We start from the raw sequence: 13,696 nt of genomic DNA on the forward strand, positions 1-13,696 counted from the left end.
TTGTTACTTCCACTTTCTATCTGCAGCACACATAGAAAGAGAAATATACTCAGGGGGTTGCTTTTGTGCAGGAAGGTTTCCTTTCCTGCACACAAACACTCCTCCTGACAACGCAAACACCCTTGCACCACGGTGCTAGGGTGCTTGCGTTGGCAATAGGCAGCCAACACTGCACCAGCGCAGGGATAAAGGCAGGAATGTGCTGTATTCTTTTGAATACGGTGCATTCCTGCCCTTTCCCTGTCACGCAACGCAGCACAGCAAGGTGACCTGCTGCGCTGTAGGACTTTCTAGTAAATATGCCCCTCAGTGCTTAAATTGTTTGAAACAAGAAAGGACTGACCCTTACTTTTTCTTCCCGCTGGCTCTGCCGAGTGATTGGTTTGCTGTAACTAAGGAGGCTTAGACTTAATTCCACCGCATGCCTCATTCGTCCACCACTCTCCACCTCCTTTCCCCTCCTTTCACTCTTGTAGGTTCTTTTTCATCCATGTTTTCTCCCTTTGTCACAGCAAATCTTTCACTTCATCCTTCTTTCTCCATTTTTTTACTTTCTCTCTCCTTTGCTCTGGCCAAGGTTTGATGATAAAAAAACAGTCCCGGTTTCCAAAACCACCTGAAACCAAGAGCACCCAGTAAGCACTGTGTGCTTTGGTTTATAAGATTTTTAAAGCCTATATGACTATTTACAAAACCACAGGTATTAGCATATTTAGGACTGAGCTCTTCAACCCCCTGAAAGGTACAAATTGAGTCAGATTTTCAAGACATCTACAATGAGTTTGCATTAGACCAAGTTACTGAAATTTAGGAGAGATTATTTGCAGATTTGTCATCCTGAAAAGCTATCTGGACTTCACTGGTCAGTGGGATCTTGGGACACGGTGCACGCTTCACTGTGAGGGAACGCTCGGTCGGAAGGATCTCTCTGCAGCGGGGTCTCTGTGGGAAGCATTTTGTTTGAACTGACAAAAAGCTAAGTTCTCAAACCAACTAAAGGGGGACAATTAGTGGAAAATAATTTCTTTAAGGACGAGAACCCTCACTTACCCGAAGGTGACATGCTTCATCATAGGGCTCCCTCCACACACCGGGCCCGCAAGCTTCCCGGTGTTCAATATACTGAGAGGGAGTGGTACGCTCTCCCCCGGGGTTTTCTCCCTTAGATCCCAAGTGTGATTTTGGGAAGCATTTTGGTGTCATGTGTGAGTGACCAGAGCAGCTCTCTTATCCCGTCTTGAGTCGTGACGCTTAAAGCGTTATAGTGGGACAGAAGGAACACATGAAACCTCATGGCACGTAGAAGATCCCACGAGTCGCTAGTAAGGGGATTTACCTCTAAAATATCATCTAACAGTTTTCCTCCACAACGCACTAGCACTAAGTGTTCCTCTGTGGAGCTATAACCGTAACACGCCAGCTGTGGTTTGCCTGCTAGAGGTCAGCCAACATGGTTTTTCTTCATTAAAAGAAGGAAGTCCTTTTGTTCCTGAAACAAGAGCCAAGATTAGAAAGAAAGGAAATGATTGGGGATTTCACAGTCTTAAGAAAGAAACAAAACAAACATTGGCAGTGCAAAAGGTCAGGCTTTCATGTGCTGCACCGTGCACTCTCACAGACACACAGCTCACCCTGCACTCACATGGGTAGAGTATTTTACATCTGGTGAACATGGAGTGAGAACCAAGAAAGAGCATCTGCCTGCTCGGGCGCCATGAAGCACGGATACGACTAAGAGTGCATGAGAAGAGGAATGAAGCATGGGAGAGGGTATGTTATGCTGAAACTGAGAGCTGAGCTACACAGGGTGAGTGCCAGCAGGTACCTTCTGCACTCCACAAAGTTTACGATAAAAGATCCATTAACTCACTGGTTACCTGTAGAGGAAATCCAACTGGGAGTTGACAATGGAAGTACATTAAGAACCAGACATAGTAGCTGCATTCGGCTCAATCTCAAGGCACCAGATGGGATATTTAGGTATGCCAAGCAAGACTGCAATCCTATAGCCAAAACAGCATGAGACGGCTGCCTGGATCACCGCCCTCTCCTTCAACTCACAGCCTAGGAAGAATTTTCCTTAAACTTTGCAAAAGAGAGCATCATGTTCCAGAGTTATAGTTAACATGCTGGCAGGATTTTTTTTGATAATCAGGTTTATTGATATTTAGGCGAAAAGAAACATGCACAGTGACAGCAAAACCAAGCACAGTACTGCGAGGATCATTAACAGTAAAGGTGGTGACATAGACCTGATCATCGGGCTCTATAGTAGGGCCCTGTGCAAATTTATCAAGATATATACGAACACACACAATAATCAAGACAATAGATTGAGCCATTTACCCCAGATCTTTTCAAACAGGTCAGGGCAACCCCGAGCCTTAAAGAGGGATTCCTCCTGGGTCGCACACCAATCCACCCCCCATCGCCATTTCCGCACAGTAGGGGGCTTGGCTTGAGACCAGGCCGCCGCAATGTCCCGTTTTGCCACCGCCACTGCCGTCCCAAGGAAATGGTTATCAGCCCGAGAGCCATCTAGGCCATCAAACACCCCCAGGAGCAGACATAGTGGGTCTGTGTAAGCTCTAGTTCCACACCCGCCCAGAATGCTGCAAGGGCAGGGCATTGCCAGACCACGTGGTAAAAATCAGCTGGGGTGTGGTAGCACTGTGCGCAGGTCGAGGAGGGGCTCAATCAAGCTCTATACAGATGCGCAGGAGTAAGATACGCCATATGTAAATAATAGAGTTGGATTAGGCGCAGTTTGGAGGAGGTTGCTAAGGGTTTGGGAGCCATGAGAGCATCCCGCTAGTCTGCATCCTCCGGGGGGCCAAGCCAGCATTCTCAGGGGGCGTGCAGTGAATCCAGGGACGCAAGGCCATTGTTCACAAAGGAGTGGTAAATCCATGACACCCCACCCCTTCCTAAGTTCCCCATCATAACCTAGGCCTCGAGGGGACTGAATTCAGGAAGGGAGGTGGGTGACGGAATGTGTACAGTGAGGGCGTGACAAAGCCGCAGATATTTGTAAAACTGGGAGGTGTGAAGGGAGTAGCGCTGCTGCAAGTCCGAGAAGGCCGTGATATGATCCGCAACCCAGACGTCCCCAAGAAGCGAGATCCCAATGTGGTCCCAGTGACGGAAGTCCCGGAGAGTCGAAGTCTCGCACAGCCAGGTACCGTGCCACAAGGGTGTGTGTTTGGTAAGCTTCCCATCCCATCCCGTATGGCGCAAGGCAGTGCGACAAGCCAGTAAGACTTCTCTAGTGATAGGGGGAGGGCTTGTGGTATGGGGGCCCGTACAAGTAGGCCTGGAGCTGTGGAAAGTCCATAGTCCGGACCTCAACCTGGTACGCCGGGTCAGACCAGCCGCCAGCGAACCAGTCGTGAACAACAATAAGTCTGGTGGCCAAATAATAAAGGTGAAGATTAGTCACAGCCATGCCACCATCATACGGAAGTATCCGACAGAGAGCCAGGGCCATACGTAGCCTCCCCCCCTTCCGCAAAAACCAGGTGAGCAGACCATCAATCTCGCGGAACCAGCTCCCCGGGAGATGAAAGGTTATGTTCTGAAGAATAAATAGTAAGCGGGGGAGAATCATCATTTTAAAGAGTGCACTTCTGCCAAGGGGATTGAGAGGAAGGGACTGCCAGCATTTGAGGTCTGCCTTGGCTCGGGTAACCAAGGTTGTAAGGTTGAGGGCCCACTCTAGCTCCGGGAGCAAGGTCACCCAAACTCCTAAGTATTTGAATGACTTCCTGCGCAAGGGGATAGTTATCTGCCAGTCGAAGCAGGCTTGTGACGGGTGGAGCGGAACCAGAGTAGATTTCGTCGGGTTGAGCCGCAGGCCACAGATCTGCTCAAAGGCGTAAAAGACTTCCAAGCAGCGTGGACCAGAGTCCTCGGGGTCTGCCAGGAAAAGGAGGACGTCGTCCGCATACAGGGTGACTTTGTCTACGTGGTAGGGACTCCAAGCCCAACCATGGATGTGGGGATCGTTGCGTATGAGAGAGGCCAGGGGCTCCATCGCTGGAGCAAATAAGAGCGGTGAGAGGGGACAGCCTTGGCAGGTGCCCCTCTGGATGGAAAACGCCTCCGAGAGCGTGCCATTGGTCAGGACCTGTGCTTTAGGGTTGGAATACAGGACAAGAATAAAGCGCCTGAATTGGAGACCGAATCCCATCGCATCTAGCACATCCTCCAGGTAACTCCAGTCAACTGTATCAAAGGCCTTTTCAAAGTCCATAAAAAGCAGGGCCAGGTATGGGGTGAACTGATGGCGGTGTGCGAGGTGAAGGCGGCGTATGCAGTGCCGGGTACCTCGGGCAGGCATAAAGCCACATTAGTCTGGGTGAGCCAATTTGTGTATGAGGGGGCGGAGGCGTTGGGCCAAGGCAAACATGCTGGCAGGATTTAAGATAGGAATTGGCAGTAACACCAACATTTGTTCTTTGTTGCAAGGCTGAGAGTGGGCAAGAGGCAGTGACTACCAAACAGTGTCTATGTCCAAAGGTCATTCTTTAGAATCAACAGTTTAGTTTTATCTGCACTCAGCTCCAAAAAGTTAGAGTTCATCAAAAATGCAACTGAAACAAGAAACTCCTAAAGTTTAAGAAAAAAGTCAGAAATGAAATATCAACAGCACAATTAAAAATATAGAGCCAAAATAACAAATTAAAAGAATTAAAGGGGTTTGATAAATGTTAAAGAACTCCACAAAGTGCACAACATATCTTAAGTTAGGAAGTAATTCTTGTGTATTAACTTTTAAAATAAATAAAGTGTCTTAACTGACACCCAATTAAATATTAAACACAATGAAATCGATAACGCCCCATCATTAGGGATCTTTTTAAGATGGTCTCTTAAACCGAGTACTACCCTTATCAAGGAGTTCACAACGGGAAGCTCCTCCTTTGAAGTTGTCATAGAGCTCTTAGTGTAAACCCTTTCCCCTTGCATTCTTTGAAAAGGAAAACACATTAATGCTGACACAACTAAATGCTATATTCAAAGTAAGAAATAGTTATAAGATTTGTAACATTTCAGGTGGAATTTTAAGTTGGAAATTGCTATTGGGACTTCGAAGACTAATCAGAGTGCAACTCACGTACCCTAAAGAAATATCACAGGGTACAACAAACCCTATAAATGTAGTCTGCACCCGGGTATCTGTTATGGACCATGTGGCAATGTGCACACAACCAGGCTTTTTAATCGTAAAAATAGCAATTGCTTATATGAGCCTGCCAGAGAGAATGAAGCCTTTTACAATCAAAAAAGTTAAGCCTGCTAGCTTCGTCAAGTCATTCAAAATGTAAACTTAGAGGACTAGAACACGTGTCATTACATTTAATAATCAATAAACCAAGCTTGTTGATTTTAACATACGAATAAATACTAACCCTGGGCGTAGTTCGCGAAGTAGCACTACTCGTAGTTACGCAAAGTGCACTTCGCACTACGCGAGCTACGCGTAGCACTTCGCGAACTGCGTAGTACCTTGTTCGCACTGTGCCAGATGTCGTTTTCAATGATTGCACAGTGCGGACAAGCAACCGGCACTGTGCAATCATTGAAAAGGCATCTTGCACAGTGCGAACTGTAGTTTTCTGCCGCTCGAGTAGATTTTTACTCGAGCGGCAGCTTTCTCAACGCGGACTGGTAGTTTCTCATCGCGAGCGGTCGCGAGCATACGCGGCCTCTCGCAATGAGAAACCTGACCTCCTCGCGTTGAGAATCTCGCCGGGAGGTTTATTTTCCACGCTCGCGATCGCCAACTTGATGTTGCTGATCACGAACGAGGAAAAAGTCTCGCCGGGATGTCATTTTGCTTGCTCGCGGTCGCCAACTTGACATTGAGGACCGCGAGCAAGCAAAAAATGACCGCTGCACTACGCTACGCGTGTTGGCACTGTGCTACATGCAATTTGCGTAGTGCGAAGTAGCGCAAACTTCGCAAACAACGCGAGCGTAGCGTAGTGCTTTGCCCAGGCTTAATAAATACACATAACTATGTGGTCTCTGCCTAAAGAGAGAACCAGCAAAGATTTTGAAAGACTCAAAGTATACACTGACATGACCCTTAAATCGCTAACTATAGATATCAAACATCTCCCAGTGCCAGACCAAGAAAATCAAATATGCATTAAATCCCTTCTTACTGCATTTGTAAGAGTTTTCCATCTGTAAAACCACTTCCAATTGCATTTGTCACATACTTAAATATATAAAGCTCACGATGTAAAGCCATTCCATGTTTTTTGGCAGTATTTCCATGAAGGCCTGTTGAAGTTAACATATGCTTCTAACAATAAATAATTGAAGCCCACAGCGTTTGTCATAACTCTTCATAATAAACAGATCATACCCGTGGCATCTGGGATAATGTTTTACCATGAACTAATGAGGCTACAACCTTGATCATTTGCTTGTCATCATAAGCAGCCAGCGGTACCATATTGAACACAGGCTGTGCAATACAAGCACACTTTGTCGGTGGAAGCATACAACTTCCGCCCAATTAAATCTAGTAGAGAGCAATATGATGGGCTGAGCCGAAGCCCCTCTTGCTGTAGCAGCTGCATAGTCAAGTCAGACCTAAAAAGAAAAATTGACCCTTGTACACACCCAAACAAAATCTGACTTTATGAATGTGCAAAAATTTCACCATTTTGCTTCATTTTTAAATACCCTTTTTTGGCTTGGAATTAGAGTATGTCTATTTTACGGTCTCGTTGTAGTCTTGCACAAAAAGCAAAGCACATTTTTTTAAATCAGCATTAAGTTTCTGTATTATGAACATCAATGTGACAATCCTTAAGAACAAGGACTCAAACAAGTTTAAATCATGATACAAAGTTAAATCCGTAAACGAACAATAAGGCGATGGAAGGGAAGGCTGAATTGATCTCGTCTACTGGAGATCGCGCGAGTTGCATTCCAGGCCGTCATTTTTCTCCCACAATGCCACTCTCGACAGCAACAACAGTGCAACGTTTGCTGCTGCCCATGAGCCTTTTTCCGCAACAGTGTAATCTCACCTGCCTGGCCATGAGCTGAAAGGCTATGCATGGTTCCTTCAAACCTATCATTTTCCTTACAACCAACCAATACCATAGTATGATCCATTTAGATATGCTTAATAGTTCTGGGATCACATTACTATTTTTCATTTGAATATTTCATTAGTGATCCTTCAAATCATTAACGTGTTTAATGAAAATATATATAGGTTTCATGTAGTACTTTAACATTAAAGTAAAACTCCATGTTCAATTTCTTGGCTGCTTATCTTTTTTTTAAATGAATCTATAAGGGAAGGCACACATGTTCCTGTGCATCAGAGGTAGGGGTGCATATTTGAGAAAAATATTGGCATTTGGTCATGTTTTGAAATAATGGAAAGGCCAGGAACTGGGTCATGGATAAGATTCCCTGTAAAATCCTCTGTACTGTCTCTTTTAATTGTCAATTCTGTCTTGGTTTCCTTTAATAATAACTTAGAGTTACTGTAGACAGATCTGAAATACTTTTAAGGTGATTTTTTTCTTGTGTTTGATGTTTTACAATCATACTATAAGCTCAGAAACTAACTCAAGAGAAAGTTACATCAAGTATGCAAAAGAAAGTTAATAAATCTCAGAGCAATTCCTGTACCAGGGAAAGTAACTTCAAGCTCAGAGCCCTAACCCAGGGACTGTAGATTCATGCTCAGAACCCTAAGTGGATAAAAGAAAATTGCTTCGAGCTGTGTTCCCTATATGCACCAGGGACAGATGCCGGGAATCACGTAAGTCAGGTGTGTACGTGGGTAGCAAGGTATGGCACTGAGTATCCTTCCGTTATCATGGCTTGATTTCTAAACATCAGTAGACTGAAGTCACCACATAATAGCAAAGAACATTCGGCTATCAGTCTCGCAATATGCACAGCTTTTCGGGTACTAGCAAAGCCCACACGACCGGACCGCAGTACGCATCCCCATCTGAGATGCCTCTGATACCAAATCGATGACGAACTTACAATTCTAAACCCTTATATTCAGAAGCTGTCACAGCTTGCCTTGAAAAAGTCCATGGCCAATTGGCCTTTTGGGCGAAACACGTGTCGGCTGTTCTTGTGCTCACTTGTTTTGGAATAAAGAAGAAAATACTAAAACGCAGCATTCTACTTCCTGTATCCACAACGTCATACCAGAATTTGGGATTTCCTTACCCTAGGACTTTACGTATTTATCGTGGGCACCCATTAGGTGGTTCCTGGGTGAAATCACCAGATAGGTAGTGCTATACCAAGAATTGGATCATGCCCCAGTGTGTGTGAACCCTGGGAGCACCCACTACCTCAACACGCTAACCAAAGGTTGGGATGGAACAGATTTCTCTCCCCACCAACATTATGGTTTGCCCGCCCGATTTTGGCATGTACGGACCACAGTTTGACAACGGCGGAGCCTACTCCCTCTGCTTCGTGGTCAAACTTTACCTTGCTCCTTCGGCTGTTGGCGATTTGGCTATATGTGCGCCCACCTAATTTAGATAAACATATAGCTGTTATTTCAATGCTTGTCACCGCCAGGAAAAACATGGAGGTAAGGGTTACTGAAAAGTGCTCAATGCCCCCTCACCATGGAAGGAAACTCCCATTATATGGTGAGCATTTTTTTATTTTCAAATTGAAAAACCTGCTTTTGGATTTTCTTTTTTAAAATAAAAAAAGTGTAATTTTGCCCTACGGAGCCATCTCTGCAAACATATACTGCATTGACACTAACCGGCTTGATGGCAGGTTCCTGTCAATGCTTGAAATGTCCGCCAGGCCGACGGACATTTCAAACTTTTGCTGTTGGCACCTCTGCCAGTGCGACAGAGTAAATTATTCCGTAAACTTCGCAGAGGATGGGCTGAATGTCAAATTTAAAATCAGGCCAAAAGTCATGAGTCCTATACAAACAAGTGGACAGGCAGCATTCCACACAACACTTTACGGAAAACCCTAAGGAATATTCCAGCCTATATTATGATTCTGCATTATCAAGTTAGCACAATAATATGATCTGTTAATGCACGTAATATGATGTCATTATGTTTAGTTATTCTGTGGTGATTAACTTATTATAAGAATCAAGGCCCCCAAAGCCAGACGTTCTAAGATTGGATTAAATAAAAAGCAGTCGCAAATTGACTGACTTTTTGTGAATCCAATCTATTTTCTCAAACCGACTTACATACTAATAGGTTGGTTCACAAAATATTAAATCACAGTGGGTTGCAGAACGACCTGCTTCAATGTAGTTTTGTCAATCTGCATTTTAGCTATATTGACAGGCACTGTAGTCTGCAAGGGACAGGAGACCACCATCACTGTGTTTGCATTTCAAAGCGACAAACTTTTATTAGTGCAGCCAGCAGATTTCTTTACAGCAAATGGGGCTGTTTTGATTTTTTTTTTTTAAACTTCAGTGAGAGTCAGCAGTTGTCCCCAGGACCATTTGGTCCTACCCCTGAAGTTGCTGCTCTGATTTGAAAGTGGAAGGGGTCCAAAGCAGATCCTTCCCTCTTTGTGAATCAGTTATTACCACAATTTGAGAGTCGGTAACTAATCAATGGGATGTGACTGGAAATGCTGCCATAAATCATAAATACATACCTTAAGTAAGGGTCGAAAACCCAATTTTGCAATTTGAAAAACACCTTTGCTATCAGCACATTGGAAAAGGGATTTTCTTGTCACAAGCAGCTGGATTTTGAGAATTACAGAGTTTATGGCACAAAATCCCTCAGCACATCTAGCTCCAAGTTCCCTATGGTCTTTGTTCCTCATACCTCGGTCTGGAGTTGACCCTTGTTTCCATGCTACTTGGCGCCTGGGGAGCTCCTTTTTGCACTGCAGGTTCAGGGGCACAATCTCAGGGGTGGATGGGCTAGTGGGGAGTCTCAGCTGAAGCTGTTTTTCCTTAGTGCGGAAGCTGCCTGGGCGGGTCGGCCCTCCTGATTATTGGGCCATCCTGTATCTAAAAAAAAACAAGCTACGCGTGAAGTGTGAGCTTCCAGCCTTGAGACGAATAAACAAAAATTTCATTTAGGAATTTAGTTCCTATTAGTTCTAACTCACCTTGATCTGTGCTTTTTGTACAAGAGCTCTAATTTAGGATGCCAGGAACTATTAAAACACAGATGTTTCCGGTCAGATGTGCAAAGCTAGCCTGGCTGATGAGGGGTGAATCCCCGAAACCGGTCACAGGATGCTTGTTTCTGGTCCAGGGAGGACCTGGCTTGGCAGTTCAGGCTGGACTCTTACCATGAGGAGCAGGGTCAAGACTGATTAGCATATGGCTGGGTCCAAAATGGGGAAATGTGGCGAGCAAAACAATAATGGCTTAAACTCAGATCTGTTACTGGGGGTGAGTGTTTTGAAAGGTTTCAACACTCCATCCATCATTTTATTTTGTGATGTTGAATTATTGGAATGATTCAGTCTAGACTGTCCAGTGTCCAAATTCACAACTGCCCAACAACTTACCCACAACATCTCCTATTTCTTTTCCAGACAACCACCTTTATTCAGCCAATCCTGCTTTATTTATCTAAACCTCCTGCCTTACTCAGCCAAACCTATTACGATATTCACCCAAACCTACAGCCCTATCGAGTCAAACCTGCTTTATAAATCAAATATCCTGGTTTAGTAGACAAACCTCCTACATTCTCTGCCCAGACCTCCTTTATTCAGCCAAACCTGCTTTATTCAGCTGCAATTCCTGCTTGATGCAACCAGTGCTACTTTTCTTGCAGGCTTTAGAATCTTCCTTAATATAATGGTACACTTGTACCTTTCCCATTACTTCCTTCTTTTCTCCACTACCTTTTATTGTATTTGAAATCAACACTGTGATTCAAGGTTATGGTGGTAGGTTTCACTTTTATCCAATGTGTTATAAATCATGTCGCAAATCACCTTGAATTTCTGCAAGCACAACAGTGGCGGCCGGCATGGCTCACGGGTGGTGAGGTGGGTGCGGGAGGATCCTGCGGGGGAAGGGGGTTCGCGCTTGGTGAAATAATAAAATCAATAAATGAACTTACCTTGCCACCGGCCTGGTCCCGCATCTCTGCTCCTGCTCTCTTCTTGCACATCGTGGAACAGGAAGCAGGCCCCACTGACCAATCACAATTGTGACTCGTAAGCACCCTGGCACCCCTGACCAATCACAACACTGAAATGCAGCGGGCCTGGGCATGTTCTTCATGCAGGCTGTAATGCAGGCTGCATGGATAACGGGGAAAGAGTGCATTCCTGGGTTCGGGAGCCCAAGAGCGCCGACCAAACAGTCATTGCGCACTTAGGTGTGGCCAAACCACTCCTCTCCACCTCTGCTACATGAGTGGAGCAGTACCGCAAACACACCCGCCTGCAAAGCGGCAGGAAGCAGCATGAAATGATAAAAACACAAAGTTATTATAATTTTATGTTTCTGCTTCCCACTGCTTAAAAGCAGTGGGACGATGCTCCTCCGCCATAGCAGAGGAGCCGCCACTGAAGCACAACTGTTTACATTGGGGATGCCCAAAGCACCTAGGTCATTAGGCTTTGAGCCCAGGCTTCATAAAAGAATTTCAACTTATACATCAGGGCTTCCCAGATTGCAAATACTGATGTAATATGTAATGTTGATGAATCCGCGCTCTGCCGCACTCATCTACTCTCACAAGTATCCCAAACCCATTTTAGCTAACCCAAAACTCACAGGAAGCAAGAGTTGTGTGATAAAGTACAGTATTAACTGTCTGCTCCTTACAAACATGGACGGAGATATCTTTGTTTTCCAAAAAAATGCAATGACCGATCCCACGTTGCCCTGAAGCTGCTGAAGGAGGAAGCTCTGCACAGTTTCACATTACATATAAGAACCTTCACCGACAGATCGAAGGGTTACAGCCACTTCGAGTTCAGATCCAGTCCACCTTATAACTCTGAGATCACTGTTTTGAAAGCAACTCCAAGTCATACATTCTGATTGTGGGAGACGAGTGGGCAGAATTCTCCACACCAGCAGTCATCAACCAGCAGGTATATCTGTGCTTCAGCTGGGGGTCTGCAAATGGATGTGCGAGGCTCTGGTTGGACGGTCAGCCTCCACCAGGGGAATCCAAGCATTTAACTTGGAATGAGAAGGTCTTAGCTACCCAGTGAAAACCAGTACATTTTTTAAAAAATTGTCATGTTTCCATATGGGAGTATGTTTTGTCGATGGATGAAGTCTTAGAGAGCATGTTTTGGTCCAGAACCTTTCCCATAGAAAATATTCTGATTGGGACAAACTTGACATGTGACTTAATAGACAATGTCATTGTTGAACCCCTTTAAACCATTTTACATCTACTTATATTTTTTTAAGAATACTTGCAAGCTGGATTAGCTTGATTGATTACTGAAGCTCTTTATGAAAAAATCTACCCCAAGATTGAGCTTTGATATGGACAAGCTCTATTATCAACAGTTATCTCACTATGAGCTTTTTTTGGCGAGTGTGGAGTATAAAGTGTCTCCAAAATATCTGAGATTCTCACTAGACCATAAGGTTAGGCATTGCATTTTGATGTTAAGATTGAGGACATTACCACTAAAAGATTTAACAAAAAACTGGGTTGGCATATTTGATAAATCTGGCCACTGTGATCTTTGTAAAGGAGGCATTGATGATTTGATACATGTCCTATTCGTTTTGTCCCAACAATCGTTTGGTTGATGCACCCACTCGATGTTTAAACCTATTTGCACTATATATAATATCTCTAGAACTATGGATCGGATTGAATTAATAAGACCTCCCCCAGATGAATTTGTATGTTATAAAGTTAGAGATGTTGCCACTGTGAATATTAATTTCTTTTGTATATACTGCATTTTTACATTGTGGCTCTATGGATCTGATCAACTTGCAAGAATCATATGGTCACATTGCTTTTGCTCTAAATATAATATCTTTAGAACTATGGATCTGATCAAATTAATAAGAGCTCCCTAGATGAATTTGTATGCTATAAAGTTTTTTTTTTAATTTTTAAATTGTTTCTTCCGCCGTTTTAGAGATGTTGTCACTGTGAATAACAATTTCTTCTGTATCTATAGCATTTTTATATTGTGGCACCATGTATCCGATTAACTTGTATACATTGTATTATCATATTGTGGATCTCAGTAGAGGTCTATATCAATAAAAACCCGAGACTTGATTGACTACCTGCTAACATGGCTTAACAGGGCTTAGCGAGTGAGGTACGGCGGCAGTCCTAAGATGCCACCCATTCATGGCGCTACATTACTGCAATTGGCCAAAAAGTTTTGTTTTTCAGTATAAGTGGAGTTCAACAGTAGGTACACGTTCATTTACCTGTAGCATCCTTATGTTATGGCACCAATACTGGCATTGAGCTTTGATGGAGGTGAGTGGGTGACACATTCTTACATTTATGACATGGTCATCCAAAGTTGAAGAAAATCTCTTATTTTCTCTTTGAAACAAAAGTTTCAAAAATCCATATTTAAAAAAGTTCATGCACAAGGACACATAAAGGATACAAACGGGGGACCTGATCTGTAGTCTGGCAGGATGAGTATAGCCCATCAGATTTGTGGAGGACATTACCTCTGTCACCATGAGAGACTTCTGCTTGCCAATTTAGAG

The 13,696-nt window shown here is 44.1% G+C and overlaps 1 pseudogene; it reads left to right on the forward strand.

Annotated features, from left to right (window-relative positions):
• The first annotated feature begins 11,810 nt into the window (after positions 1 to 11,810).
• LOC146772552 (mucosal pentraxin-like) lies at positions 11,811 to 12,375 on the forward strand (annotated as a pseudogene).
• Positions 12,376 to 13,696: the final 1,321 nt, after the last annotated feature.

This window comes from Triturus cristatus, chromosome 12 (genome assembly GCF_964204655.1).
Source record: "Triturus cristatus chromosome 12, aTriCri1.1, whole genome shotgun sequence".
Classification (NCBI taxonomy): Eukaryota; Metazoa; Chordata; class Amphibia; order Caudata; family Salamandridae; genus Triturus; species Triturus cristatus.